The sequence below is a fragment of the Trichosurus vulpecula genome, chromosome 8 (genome assembly GCF_011100635.1).
Source record: "Trichosurus vulpecula isolate mTriVul1 chromosome 8, mTriVul1.pri, whole genome shotgun sequence".
Lineage (NCBI taxonomy): Eukaryota > Metazoa > Chordata > Mammalia > Diprotodontia > Phalangeridae > Trichosurus > Trichosurus vulpecula.
Window position 1 is genome coordinate 266,819,320 of NC_050580.1, and position 15,360 is coordinate 266,834,679.

At 39.8% G+C, this 15,360-nt stretch overlaps 1 protein-coding gene across 1 annotated transcript in view; it reads left to right on the forward strand.

Moving 5' to 3' along the window:
* Positions 1 to 15,360, forward strand: part of NUBPL (nucleotide binding protein like) — a 333,097-nt gene that overhangs the window by 96,105 nt on the left and 221,632 nt on the right. The window lies entirely within an intron of this gene.

Consider the following 15,360-nt stretch of genomic DNA (forward strand, 5'->3'; position numbering starts at 1 on the left):
TTATTCTGTGTATACTGATCTATGTCAGCAGTGCGAAAGGAGGTGTTCTTAAGAGCTACACCGCCATAGACTGATGGAAATTCTCGGAGGAGAACAGAAGATGAGGGACAATCACAGGTGCAGGAGTCCTTTCTACCTCCTGGTTCCCCAGGCAGCACACAGGTAGTGGCTTGTACTTGCATGACTTTGACTGAAGTGGGAGAAGGAAGAGGGAGGCCTACTGTGTGCGCTAAGCTCTTTCTTTAAACAAATATTTTATCTTCACAACAACCCTGGAAAGTAGTTGCCATTATCACTCCCATTTTGCTGTTGAGGAAACTGAGGCAGACAGAGGTTAAATTGCTTGCCCAGGTTCACATAGCTAGTAAGTATCTGAGGCCAGATTTGAACTCGCGTTTTCCTGATTCCAGGCTCGGCACACTCTCCACTATGGCACCAGCTGCCCTTAAAGGCCCACGCAGAGTTCAAGTTTACGTATAGTTTGTAGACAAATAGCTAATTGTAGCTGCAACCACACTGGCATACTCAGGGTGGCTGCTTTACTAGGAAAGACAGGCATCACAACCTGACTCATCGCCTAATTAGCTTATTAACAAAAGGTGTGTGAGCCTTCCTACAAGCAAGCAGGGAAGCTTCCCTTAATGGGCTCCATGCGAGGCTTGTTGATGGGCAGGGAAGGTCTTATTCCCCTGTAACCTTGCATTTGACCTCTAAATCTTATACATCCATTATATAGGCTGAAGGGGCTTTTCGAAGAACCTTGTATCAACATAATTCCCATGGCAATATAAAAGGGATAGCACTAAAGACACATCATGAGCTAAATACATAACATAACAACTTATTACCAGAGTGGCCACATGGCCTTAAACAAACACAAAGGTATACAACATAACATAAGATAACATCATTCTTTGGGGGTCAGAATCTTTGGGGAGTGAACAACCAGCTCTTCCTCCCTCGATCCCAAACAAAAAAGTCCAAGTAAAAGTTCTCTTGGGGGGTGTGTCCTTCTCCCCACACTGCTCCAGCCGCCACTTCCAAGTCCTGAGGGGTGGCTAGGCAACAAAGCTGACAGAGTGGGTCCTCAGGGTTAAGGCACTTCTCCCTACCGACTGTAGACATCTCCACCCCCCTGGGTCCCAAACCATCCCAGAGGAACACAGCAAAAAAAACACAGTCAGTGCCTTGCTGCAGTTTTTATCTTGCCCAGGGGGCTGAATTTTGAGCTCTGAGGTTCTTCCTTCTCCCACAGGAGCTTGCCACTCCTGACTTCTGCCTGAGTCCTGATGCAGGCAGCTCTCCATTCCTGCCCTCACCTCTCCAAAGTTCTCATGCAGGCAGTTCTCTCCTCCTGCATATTCGGGAGGTGGGCAGATCTCTGCTTCTTCTCTCACCTCACCTTACCAACTGTTCCTGCTGGGTTGGTACCAGCAGTTCTCCGTTCCTGCTCCAGGGCTGCATCCACTCAGGTCTGGGTTTTGAATATAATGCCCTTTCAGGGCATTCATCCTTCCAGCACAGTCTGGAGTTGGGCTAATCCGCTGAAGCCCTGGCTCTGGTTATCCACACCTCCCATAGGCTTGTTTTATTCCCACAGCTGTTGCTCTGACCTCTCTACCAAGGAGCGTGGGGTAGGGAGGGGGAAGGAGAGGTGATCTCCCAGGGGCCCTGCTCTGGGCACCCAGAAACCACTCCCATCACAGCTACTTGCCTGTTTCCCCTCAGGCCACTGCTGCTCCTGGGGCTCCACAGAACCATAGCCACCCAAACTAGGAAGCAATGAACAAGTATCCCAGTCCCCATGCTTTCTTTTTAGTTTATGCATATCCTGCCAACTACGCCATGTGTAATGGCAACCACACTAACACACCCAAGATGACTGATAGTGAAGGTTCTCTTATCTGCCTTACTTAAAAGGGATCAATGATCTTCTTTAATTAAATAGAAAAAAATACAAAGAAGAGAAATAAAGACCCACAGGGCTCTGAGAGCCTTTACCTCTGAGGAGTCAAGGAGCTTTGAACATATGGCCACTCAGAGTCTCGACCAGGGAATCACAACATCTTTCTCATAAGAGATGACCTCACGACCCTGATGACCCCCGCAACCCCCATGATACCCCCCACCCCCAAAAGCTCACCTCTCAGAATTTATACTCTTTCAGCTAATAGGCTCAGTGCCTAATTAGAAATTAACAACAGGTGTATAAGCCTACCTGCAAGCAAGCAGGCTTCCCTTAATGGGCTCCATATGAGGCCTATTGATGGGTGGGGAAGATGTTTTTCCCCATTAACTTTACACTGATATGGAATTAATATTGATGACAACCCTGTCACCAGTGGGGTGAGGCAGAAGGTGGGCCATTGGGATGAAAGTACTCTATGAATTGCATGATAAAAAAATGTGGAACGGAGAGTTAGGAGCCAGGAAACATAACTCTGTTTGTGCCGTCCATGGCTAGCAAGCAGCTGAGTATGGGAAACACTGTTACTATACATGCATCTTATGAGCAGAAGTTGAACCAGTCAAAGTGGAGTTCACTGGCTCACAATATCTATGTTGTCTTCCCTGAAAGAATATAAGATCTATAAGAGAAGAGATGGTTTCCTTTTTGCCTTTGATTTCCCACTGCCTCACATGGAGCCTGACACATAGTAAGTGCTTAATAAATGTTAATTGAGTGGAAATGCCTTCATGTAAAAAGTTAAACAGAATCACTGAAATGAATGATTGTACCTGACAGTACATGATTTTCTGTATTTACACAAAATTCCTTACCTAGCTCAAAATTTCTAGGACTAGTGAGAAGATCAGGAAATCACTGGTTTTACTAATTTATCAGAGTAAAAGTGCAGAATGATGAGAGTCTCTCATTCACTCTCCTTCCCTCCTTCCCTACTACCTTCCCCCTCTTTTTCTCTGTTCCTTCCTCTCTCCCTCTTTTCCCCCTATTTCTCCCTTTCTCTGTGTCCCTTCCTTCTCTGTCCTCTGCCCTGCCCCCCCCCATTGTAATATGCAGAGATAGGTTATCATCTCTATGGGCTATTTGGAATCAGATCAGTTGGAAGAAAACACATCATCTGAAATCCATAGGGTATAGTGTTCTTTATCAAGCTCCTGTGGTCTGAAGAGAGCAAGCATAGCTGTTGCTGCTTTAGCCTCTCTAATAGACACATCATTAAGTCACAGTAGACCCTCACTTTTCTAATTAATTAACTAGTGTGCTCCATCACACATCTAAAGCTGAGAGGACCTCAGAGGTCTTCTACTCCAGTTCCTTTTATATAGAAGGAAACCAGCCCAAAGAGGTTAAATAATTTTCACAAGGTTACAAAGACATTAAGTGGCAGAACCAGGATCAGAACTCAGGTCCCGTGAGTCCAAGTTCAGCACTCCATGATATACACATTATCTCTGATAATTGAAGGAAATTTTTAAGGTCCTTCTTTTAAAAGTGTGTCCTTTAAACCTTCTCTGAAACATAATTTTTTCTAAGAAGTTTTCCTTGATTAATTCCACTCGGATCAGATGGCTTTTTCATCTCTAAACCCCACTTTATACATTCTGTCTGCACTCATTCATAAGCTGCTGTGAGGCTGTAAGATCCTAAAGTGTTAGGGATTCTTTCTTTAGTATCTTTAGGAGTTCTTATGACTTTGCTTTTGTTGTGTTTGCTCTATCAGTGCTGATGACTGCTTCACTGCAACCTTGGATAGGTCATTCATCCTTTGTCCAAAATAAAAATATTGGAGACTAGTTCTCCCTACCTCATAGGGACATTGCTTTAGGAGAAAACAGACCAAAAATACTAAACCAGAAATGTGCAAGGGATTGCATGAAAACCTAATCATCCTGATTTTTCTAAAGAATGTTTTTGGAAAAAGCACCCTTTTTTGCATATAAATTAGGTCATTTGTTGCCCCTACTTAATCAGTTCAGTTCAACTCAAGGGTCATTATTGGGAAGTTAGGTGGTGCGTATGTTGCTGTTTGTCCTTCTTTCTTGAAGAGGACCAGCATATCCGGGAGGTGATTCCAAGACATGCAAGCGAATCGGATTTAAGTGAGGGAGGGGAGTGCAAAGTCACCAGCCTCACTCTCTCCTCTGGTGCCTTCTGGGTCCAGTGGTGAGGTATAGATCAGGACGACTGGAGATGGTCCTGGATGCGGTGGGAGACCTTGGCATTTTTAAGCTAAGATCTTTAACAGGTTTCAGTTTGACCGAGGCAGTGCCCATTCAGTGATTAAGGCCAAGTAAGAAAGTTCAGCAGGCTGAATGTAGAATCACAAAAATCTGAATTTGAATCACATCTTTGCTGCCTCAAACAAATCACGTAACCTTCCTAAGCCTCACGTTGTTCTAGGTGACTTGTAAGGCTATTTGCAGCTTTTAAACCCCCACTGTGGTGGCACAGTTGTTAGGGTGCTGGGCCTGGAGTCAGGAAGACTTCTCTTGCTGAGTTCAAATCTGGCCTCAGATACTTACTAGCTGTGTGACACTGGGCAAGTCACTCAATCCTGTTTACCTCAGTTTCTTCATTTGTAAAATGAGCTGGAGAAGGAAAGGGCAAACCACTCCAATATCTTTACCAAGAAAACCCCAAATAGGATCATGACTGAAAAATAACTCAACAGCAACATGTGACAAGCACCCTTCTAGGTACTGGGAAAGCCAAAATCAGTCCCTGCCTTCCTGGAGCTTATATTCTTGATGTATATTATTATATTCCTGAACATTTCCACATAGACATTTTTTTGAATCCAAAATGATGATCTGATTGGGACATTCTGCCTCATGAACCACATACTAAATGGATAAACATGATAGGCTTCAGAAGTAGTGCTACCAGGGTTCAGAGTATAAGATTCACAGCTCTTATTTCAACTTTAATAAAGAAACTTTGATTCTTAGGACTGCTGATGGTACAGTATGGGGCTGAAGTCATTAATCAGTTCTGTGATGGATTTGGGAAGTAACCAGTCTTTTCTGAAATCTAAAATGAGCTGTGTACATCTGCTGAAAAAAGAACCTCATCTGGACTATGTGATTCTTGGCCATATTTGGGCAGTCTAGGTAGTCTCTAACTTAAGAATATTGGGAAAGTTTTTTGATGGAAATTGGAATGGAAACCTGACGTGACCAAGAAATCTTTGTTAACACGTGTTGTATTTACAGTGTACATTTTCCTCCCACCATTTTCTTCTCTCAGGATTCATACTTTTATCTGCCCTCTGCTATTTATTACTTCCTGAAATTGGGGCCTCTTTTCATCTCCAGGCTATACTTTTCCACTTTTGGTGTGGGTCAGAGGCATCCTTAGGAGACGGGCTAAAATCAGGTGAGGAATGTGTTTGCATGCTCCTAAGGATGAGGGATTAGAGTTGGCTGTAGGGATTCTGGGATAAGTAATAGAATAAACAGGAAGATGATTCAAAGGGATCCTCCCTGGGGAACTGTGGCCTTTTGAAAGTGTAAATTTGAAGTTAACCTCTTCACCAGACAGCTGGTGACACAATGGATAGAGGACCAGGCAAAGAGTCAGGAACACCTAAGTTCAAATGTGACCATAGATACTTGCTAGCTGTGTGACTCTGGACAAGTCATTTGACCTCTGGGTGCCTCAGTTTCCACAGCTGCAAAATGGAGATAGTAATAGCCTCAAACTCCCAGGATTGTTGTGGAGATCAAATGAGATATTCATTAAAAACAAAGGTGTCTGGCACAGTGCCTGCACATAGTAGGCACTATAAAAATGCTATTCCTTTCCCACTCGGCTCCCTTGTTTTGGCTTCTCCATACTCTAGGAAGTAGGCCACCTCTTTCTCTTTCCATCTCTGCCACTTGTTAATTCTGATCAGGTTTTCTCATTCTTTAATTCACACCTTGAAGTTGCATAACTTCTTGCCAACCCCTTGTCTTTGAAGCAGTAGGACCCATCTCAACTGTTTCTGTTGATGTTTTGTCATGTTCCTTCCCCTTCTCCCTTTCCCCAAACAGTGGGGAAACTGAGACTAATAAGGCTCCTTTTTGTTCTTCCTCCCTTTTCATTTATAGCTCAAAGAAAAATAAAACAAAGGTGTCCTTCTACTATTAATGGTGGGTCTTTGGGTACACAAGAGGCTAAAATTAGATTCACCCACATTTCTGGAGATGAGAAAAGTAGTATAGAGATGATGGAGTACTGGACTTAGAATCAGGAGAGACTGAGCTTTAAATCCTGACTCTGATACTTAGTAGACACAATCTTTGGATACTTTGGATCGATGCTTTGTTCTCTGTATTCTTATGTTCTGGCTAGTATTCGTATATTATTTTGTGTTTTACGGTATCCAGATTTTTTCCTCTTATGTTCTTTTGGGTTGCCTTTTATGCTTGGTTTGTCTCTACCCATCTTGTCTTCACTATCAAAGTATTTTACTTGTATAGAGATCATTCGTTCTTTTAATGTCATTGCTTTTTTTTTCTCTTTTTACAGATAGTCCTTTAGTTCAGTGTATTGGTATTCCCAGTGATTTGTTCCTTCTTTTACTTCTTCTGAGACACTTTCCACCATGCCTTCCAAGTTTATCTATTTTGCTAATTATTTCTGTTGTGCAGGTCATTGATCCTCTTTGTTTCCTTTTTACTTCTTTGAAGATTTGAGTTTTTCTTTTGAACTGTTCTGGAATATCCTACTGTGGTTCCACATTCCCTTAGAATCCACAGTGTTCTGGACTTCATCAGGTATTAGTTTTATTGGTAAATTTTCACATGCCCGTGATAATAATAGCTGGCATTTATATAGGACTTTAGAATTTTTAAAGAACTTGACATACGATATTTCATTTGAATATCAAACTCACAACTGTGATATAAGTACTAGAGATATTATTTTACAGATGAGGAAACTGAGGTTCAGAGAAGTTTAGCAATTTTCTAATTGTCACAGGTATAAGAGGCAGAATTTGATCTCTAGTCTTCCTGAAACCCAATCTATCCACCATGGCACCCAGCATCTGTGTTATGGCTGGTTTCATGTGTACCCCTAGCCCCTTGTAGGCTGTACACTAGAACATCTGTCTTCAGAAGACTCAGGGAGATTGATTTGGTTTTTGTCAGCAGTACTCATGGAGCTATCCTTTTCTTGAAAATAATCTCTAATTAATACATCCTGCCTAGAAAGAGCTATTGGCCATTCCACTCCTCCCTGCCCCCTCCCTACCCCCAACTCTTGGCTTTCTAATATCCTTCTCCCTACTAGTGAAGGTATTGTCTGTCACACGATTCCTAGAAGAGGTGTTTTCCTCCCTAAGATGCTGAAATAAAGCTCAAATTCAATGAAAAAACGAGAACATTTCCAAATGATATATGAAAGAAAGTAATTCTACCGTGGTGTTCCATTTCCAGAAAACTAGTGATTCCATGATACAACTAGCATATGTGATGAAATTTGAAATTTGTTTCTAAAGAAGATACAGTGAGGCTGTAGATCTGAAAAGGAGGACCTTTAAGTGCTCCCAGTCTAAGCAGTCACTGTGTATTTCAAAGGCAAGAGGACTGTTGGAAGGAAAGCACAGTAAGAATTAGCCCTGATCTCATGTTGAGATATATACACATGCCTGGGGAAGGCTTTCCTTTCTATAATGCATATGTTGCTTGGAAGACTTGTAGTACTGTGGAATTGGAGTCAGAGGACTTCGGTTGGTACCTGGATTTGTCACTTCTTACCTTGGCAAGTTGGTTACCTTCTTCATCCATAAAACATGGGCTTGGAGTGGTCTTTAAGTTCCCTTTTAGCTCCAAATCCATGATCTTATGATATTTGTCACACTATTTTTAGAAAAGTAGGATTCCAGGATGGAAGAGTAAAGGCAGAGATGTGCCTGAGCTCTCCCAAATTCCCTGCCAGACAACTTTACAGTAATGCCTCAAACAAATTCTGTAATGGCAAAACCAGCAAAAGTGCAGAGTGAAGCAGTTTTCTAGCTGAAGGCGATTTAGAATGTTGGGAGGAAATGTCTGTCTCACTTGGGTGAAAGTGGAGCTCAGTCCAGAGCAGGCTGAGCCCCAGCAAGCCAGCAGCAAGCATTGGGGGTGACTGAATTGGCAGTGGCTTCTTCCAGAGCTCTCAGCCCATAGGTGGTAAGGGAATTGGACAGAAGGAGATCACTGGGGACGCTTTACTCACACTGGGTGCAGGAATCTCTGTTTCACTGCCCATACAAGGAGAAGCAATAGCATATTAGAGCCTGTGGCCTCAGGGGAATAGGGACCCTGGCCAGAATTCCAGGGAAGAAAAGAATGCTTGTAGTCATTCACAGATTAGAGCACAGAGCAGGAGAGCAGTGTCTACACCTATCCTTAGATCACACCACCTTTGAAGAACTGAAAACTTACAGACCCCCAGAACTGGCTCTGAAAACAGTAGCATAAAAAAACCTGAATCTTGGAACACTGTTCCCTGTACCCCAGGAGAAGATCCCAACTTTAATATAAAGTTAAAAGTCAAGAAATAGGCTTGGAAAATGAGCAAACAATAAAAAAGAACCTGATCATAGAAAGTTTCTGTGGTGACAGGGAGAATCAAAAGACAAACTCAGAAGAAGACAACAATGTCAAAAACTTGCAGAGCCTCAAAGAAAAATGTGAATTGGTCTCAGGCCCAAAAAGAACTCCTGGATGAGTTCACAAAAGATTTTAAAAATCAAGTAAGGGAGGTAGAGGAAAAATTGGGAAAAGGAATGAGAGTGATGCAAGAAAACTATGAAAAAAAAGAGTCCACAGCTTGGTAAAGGAGACACAAAAAAATACTGAAGAAAATAACTTTAAAAGAGGCTAAATGGTAAAAGAGGAACAAAAATCCATTGAAGAGAAGAACTTAAAAAGCAGAGTTGATAAATGGAAAAAGCACAAAAATTCACTGAAGAAAATAATTCCTTAAAAATTAGAATTGGGCAAGTGGAAGCTAATGACTCTGAGACATCAATCACAATAAAACAAAATCAAAAGAATGAAAAAAAATAGAAAAAATGTGAACTATCTCATTGGAAAAACAACTGACCTGGAAAACGGATTGAGAAGAGATTATTTAAGAATTATTGGACTACCTGAAAGCCATGAGCAAAAAAAAGAGCCTAGACATCATCTTTCAAGAAATTATAAAGGAAAACTGCACTGATATCCTAGAACCAGAGGGTAAAATAGAAATGCAGAGAATTTATTGCTCACCTCCTGAAAGAGATCCTAAAAGAAAAACTCCCAGGAATATTATAGCTAAATTCCAGAGCTCCAATTTGGAACTATGCCCAAAAGGCTATAAAACTTTTCATACCCTGCAATACCACTACTAGGTCCCAAAGACCTCATAAAAATAGAAAAGGACCTATATGTACAAAAATATTTATAGCAACTCCTTTTGTAGTGGCAAAGAATAGGAAGTTGAGGGGATGTCCATCAATTGGGGAATGGCTGAACAAGTTGTGGTATATGAATGTTGTGGAATACTATTGTGCTGTAAGAAATAATGAGCAGGTAGATTTTAGAAAAATCTGGAAAGATTTACATAAACTGATGCTGAGTGAAGTAAACAGAACCAGGAGAATATTGTACACAGTAACAGTAACATTGTGCAATGATCAGCTTTGATAGACTTAGTTCTTCTCAACAATACATTGATCTAACACAATTCCAAGACTCATGTTAGAAAATGCTATCCACATCCAGAGAAAGAACTATGGAGTCTGAATGCAGATTGAAGCATACGATTTTCTTTTTTCTTTCTTGTAGTTTTTTCCTTTTCTTCTGGGTCTTCTTTCACAACAAGACTAATGTGGAAATATGTTTAATATCATTGTACATGTATAGCCTATATCAGATTGCTTGTTATCTTGGAGAAGGAGGGGGGAGGGAGGGAAAAAGAAAACAAATTAGAATTCAAAATCTTATAAAAGTGAATGTTGAAAACTATATTTACATGTAATTGGAAAAATAAAATACTATTAAGTGGAAAAAATAAATTTCATAGCTCCTAGGTCTAGAAGAAAATACTGCAAGCATCCAGAAAGAAACAATTCAAGTAACTTGGAGCTAGGTCGGGATCACACAAGATTTAGCAGCTTCAACATTAAAGGATCAGAGGGCTTGAATGGGATATTTCAGAGGGTAAAGGAGCTAGAATTACAACCAAGATCAATCACCCACCAATCAAAACTGAGTATAATCCTTCAGGGAGAAAAGTGGATATTCAGTGAAATAGAGGACTTCCAAGCATTTCTGATGAAAAGACCAGAGTTGAATAGAAAATGTGCCTTTCAAATACAAGAATCAAGAGAAGCATAAAAAGATAAACAGGAAAGAGAAATCATAAGGGATTCAATAAGATTAAACTTTTATATTCCTACGTGGGAAGATGAATTTTGTAATTCCTAAGAACTTTCACATTATTAGGGCAGTTAGAAGGAGTGAGAAGAAACTGGTATGAATTTTCTTTGATGGGATGATATCTAAAAAAATAAAATTTGGGGGTGAGAAAGAGGGATACATTGGGAAAAGGGGGAAGTGAAAGATAGAATGGGTGAGAAAGAGGGATACATTGGGAAAAGGGGGAATTGAAAGATAGAATGGGGTAAATTATCTCATGTAAAAATGTATGAAAGAGCTTATACAGTTGAGGGAAGATGGGGGAGTGTTTGACAACACTTGAACTCATCTCACTTGGCTCAAAGAGGAAAAAATGTACACAGTCAGTTGAGTATAGAAATCTGTCTTACCCTACAGGGACAGAGGGGATTGTTATTTGTCCTTCATTCTTGAAGAGGACCAATGCCACCAGGAGAGTGATGTCTTGACTTGCAAGTGAATTGGATTTTAGTGAGCCAGAGCTGTGCAAAGTCATCAGCTTCACTCTGTCCTCCGGAGTCATCTGAGTCCAGTGGCCAGATATAGATCAGAACAACTGGAGATGGCCCGGGATGCAATGGGAGATCTTGGTCTTTTTAAGCTAAGGTTTTTCCCAGGTCTCAGTTTGTCTGAGGCAGTGCCCATTCAGTGATTTAAGGCTAGGTAAGAAATGAGGCAAAAGATGGCCTAGTTTGCCTACTCAAAAAAAAAAATCAATCTGGGAGGGGTAAGACCTTCAGGGTTTCTGGCCAGAACAGAAAAAATTGATAAATGAGATGATGAAGATAAATGAGATAAATGAAGTGGTGGTGGTGGTGGTGGTACTGATAGATGGGAGAGGGGATTGGAGGGAGGTAGTGGTCAGAAGCAAAATACTTTTGAGGAGGAAGAGTGAAAGGAGAGAGAGAGGGAAATACACAGTAATCATAATAATGAAAAAAAATTTACATCAAGTTTCTCTTTAAGGCCTCGTTTCTCAAATACGTAGAGAACTGAATTAAATTTATAAGAATAAAAGTCATTCCTCAGTTGATAAGTGGTCAAAGGAGGATATGGACAGGCCATTTTCAGACAAACAAATCAAAACTATCTATAGCCATACGGAAAAAATGCTCAAAATCATTATTAGAGAAATGTAAATTGCAATAACCCAGAAATACCCCCTCACACCTCTCAGATTGGCCAGTGTGACAAAAGAAAAATGACAAATGTTGGAGGGGATATGGGAAAATTGGGACACCAAAGTACTGTTGGTGGAGTTTTGAACTGATTTTACCATTTTGGATAGCAATTTGGAACTGTATCCAAAGGAATATAAAACTTTTCCGACTTAGCAATACCACTATCCTAAAGGGATTAAGAAAAGGAAAAGGTCCTATAAGTACACAAATAATGATAGCAGCTCTTTTAGTGATGGTAAAGAATTGGAAATTGTTGGGGTCCCCATAAGTTGGCGAATGGTGACCAAGTTGTGGTATATGATTGTGATGGAACACTGATATGCTCTAAGAAATGATGAGCAGGATGCTTTCAGAAAAACTTGTAAAGACTTATATGAACTGATGCAAAGTGAAGTGAGTAGAACCAGTGTATACAGTAACAGCAATATTATATGATGATGAAATGTGAATGACTTAGCTGTTCTCAGCAGTACAGTGACAATTCCAAAAGACTTATGAGGGGAAATGCTGTCAGTCTCCAATGAAAGAACTAATGAAGTCTGAATGCAGATTGAAGCGTACTTTTTTTTATAAAACAAGAAACATTTTTTGACTTTCCTTTACAACATGACTAATACGGAAATATATTTTGCATGACTGCACATGTATAAACTATATCAAATTATTTGCCTTGTCAAAGAAGGGGGAGGAGAGGGGAAGAGATAGAATATGGAACTCAAAATTTTAAAAATGAATGTTAAAAACTGTTTTTACTTGTAATTAGAAAAAATAAGACATTAAAACAATTTTAAAGTAGGATCCAATTTCTTTTTGTATCAATATTGCAAGAGGCCTATGACTTAATTGGTGTGGATAGTCTTTTCACAGATACACACTGTATGTTAGTAAACAGTTGCATGAGTTACCATGGCCAAAAAAAAAATCACCTTGTAGACAACCTTCTGGCTAGTTTAGTTTGTTCTATTGCTGGGTTACATTTGAAGCCTCCTTGGTTTGGTGGGACCTGACCAAGCTTTCACTTTACTGGCACAGTCTTCATGAACTGAGGGTCACCTCAGTGAAATATTGGGTTTTAACAGAAATTCAACTTCTCTAAAACCAGAGACACTTAGAGAATTGTTTGAAAAAGCTGGTGTCCAAAGGTGAACATAGGAAGTTGGTGTCCAAAGGTGGAAATAGGGAATTACACACACCTGTGGTTCGCACCGAAAATGAATCTGACTTTGGTTTATATATATATATATATATATATATATATATATCTATATCTATCTATCTATCTATCTATCTATCTATCTATCTACACACACACACATACATACATACATACATACACACATACACATATACAATGGCACATATGGTCATTCTTTTCTGCAGTCATTGCCTTCTTATAAGTTGAATGAAGCTATTTCTTTAGTAATATCCATTGACTGCCCCTATGATTGTAAGAGAAGTTGGGAGATAAGAATGATTTCATATTTAATTGTTGATAAATAATTTGACAATTTTATATATATGAGGGCACATCTCTATATAGTAATAACATGGTAAGAGAAATTTGTATACTGCCCTCCATGGTCAACAAGGTGCCATTTAGTGTTGAAACAGACTTTTAAAAAAAATACAGATATGGTAAAACTGGAAAACTGATGCACTATTGGTAGAATTGCTCCAACCATTCTAGAGAGCAATTTGGAACTATGCTTAGCAGGCTGTAAAAATGTGCATACTCTGATCCAGCAATACCACTGCTAGGTCTATATCTCAAAGACATAAAAAAGGGGAAAGGACTTACCTGTACAAAAATATTTATAGCAGTTCTTTTTGTGGTGACTAAGAATTGGAAATCAAAAGAATGCCCCCCAACAATCTGTGGTATATAATTGTTGTGGAATATTACTGTGATATAAGAAATGACAAGCAAGATGATTTCAGAAAAACATGAAAAGACTTACATGAACTGATACAAAATGAAGTGAACAGAACCAGAAGAACATGGTACACAATAACAGCACTATTGTTGAAGTACTGTGAACGACTTAACTATTCTTAGCAATACAATGATCAAAGACAATCCCAAAAGACTAATGATGAAGCATACTATTCACCTTCAGAGAAAGAACTGATATTGTTTGAACACGGACTGAGGCATGCTACTTTTCACTTTCATTCTTTTTCTTGAGCCTTCTTGTGCAAAATTACGAATATGGAAATGTTTTACATGATTGCACATGTATAACCTATATCTGATTGCTTATTGTCTCAGAATTTAGAACTCAAAACTTTAAAAAAAAGTCAAAAAATTGTTTTAACGTGTAACTGGGAAGAATTAGTTAAAGAAAAAATACAACAGCTCCTAGTAAGTGCCTAATAAATACTTGTTAATTGATTGGAGCTCCCTGAATAAGGCATTTTTGTATTGCATAGCTGCAACAGGGGCATAACTGATTTTTCATCCAGGGTTAAATTTGAACATGGAAATATTATATCTAGGATAGTCTCCAAAGTGCCAGTGTGTTTCACACACTGAAACTGAGTCACCAGTTAACTTCAATAAAAGCTGTTTTCTGATGCAAGTGTGAGAACAGCCTACTGGGTCTTTCTAGATAATTCTCACACATATAGCCCTCTAGCTTCATACTTTCTTTTCACTTTCTTATATCCATATTAATTTCTAAGCCATTTTCTCAGCATGCTTTTCTCCATAGTTCTTCAAAGAATCTGTCTTATTTCTTGGTCTTTTCATTTAAAGTATGCACACAGATATTTCCAATCCCAACAGCTTTTCCCAAATGAGCCCTTTTACTCTTCAGCACCAAGTTGCCTGGAGCAAAAATGGAGAAAACAAGTTTGATCAAAAGGGATATACATATAAAGTTGATAGCTGCATGTAGCTTCTTCCATTTTGGGGTCCCATGGCAATACTTTTTCCCCTGTTGGTTTAGAAAATAATTGTAAAATTCATCACTGTCTTGATTCATTAAGGTGGCAGTAGCATAGGCAAGAGGTCTTCCAGTTTTGTTTTAAGAGGCAATGAAATTACATCTCAAAACGCATCTGACCTGTTGCTTCTGGATGCAGTTCTATTCAACACAGGGCCCCCAAGAATTCTGAGAGCTCTCGATGCTTTACTCAAGTTCATTGGGACTGTTATAGGCCATCTGTTTTATTTATTGTGATCTGATCTCCAATCCAGTACAATATCCTCCAATACCAGATGATCCACAAAATGTCAGTCTAATAACAGAAGCATTTATTTAAGCCATAAAAGCTAAGTGATGAGTGAGAAATCAGGAAGGAGAGCCATTTTATGCTATCCATAAACAAGTAAGCGCATCATTCCCTTACATCTCCTAAAGGGTAGACGAGGAAACTTCATTATTCCTCTCCTTTCTCAGCATGTGTTCAGTGGCCAGCATGGCGGTGTTGGTCGATGTTGTTATTCCTCCCCCCCCCCCCTTTATTCTCTTAGTAGTTGAGAAAAAATTAACTGATACTGAAAAAAAAAGTTTAGTTAGCTGGAGAGGAATGAGAAGTTCCAAGTGGGGCTTTGGCCATCAACAGAAAGAATGGGTAGCAAGCTCCCCCAGGATATTAAGGGGAGTCTTCACTGTCGGTGAAGAGATAAACATTGTACATACCAAGATGCTGCTGTTTGAGTTCAGACAAATCACTCCAATTTCTGAAGCGTCACTTTGCCATGGGGTGGAACTGAATCCGCATTCCCTGAAGCCCAGCTCCAGGGACAGGGGTGGACACTGCTGGGGTATGTTGTGCAGAAAAGGAGCTGTTAATG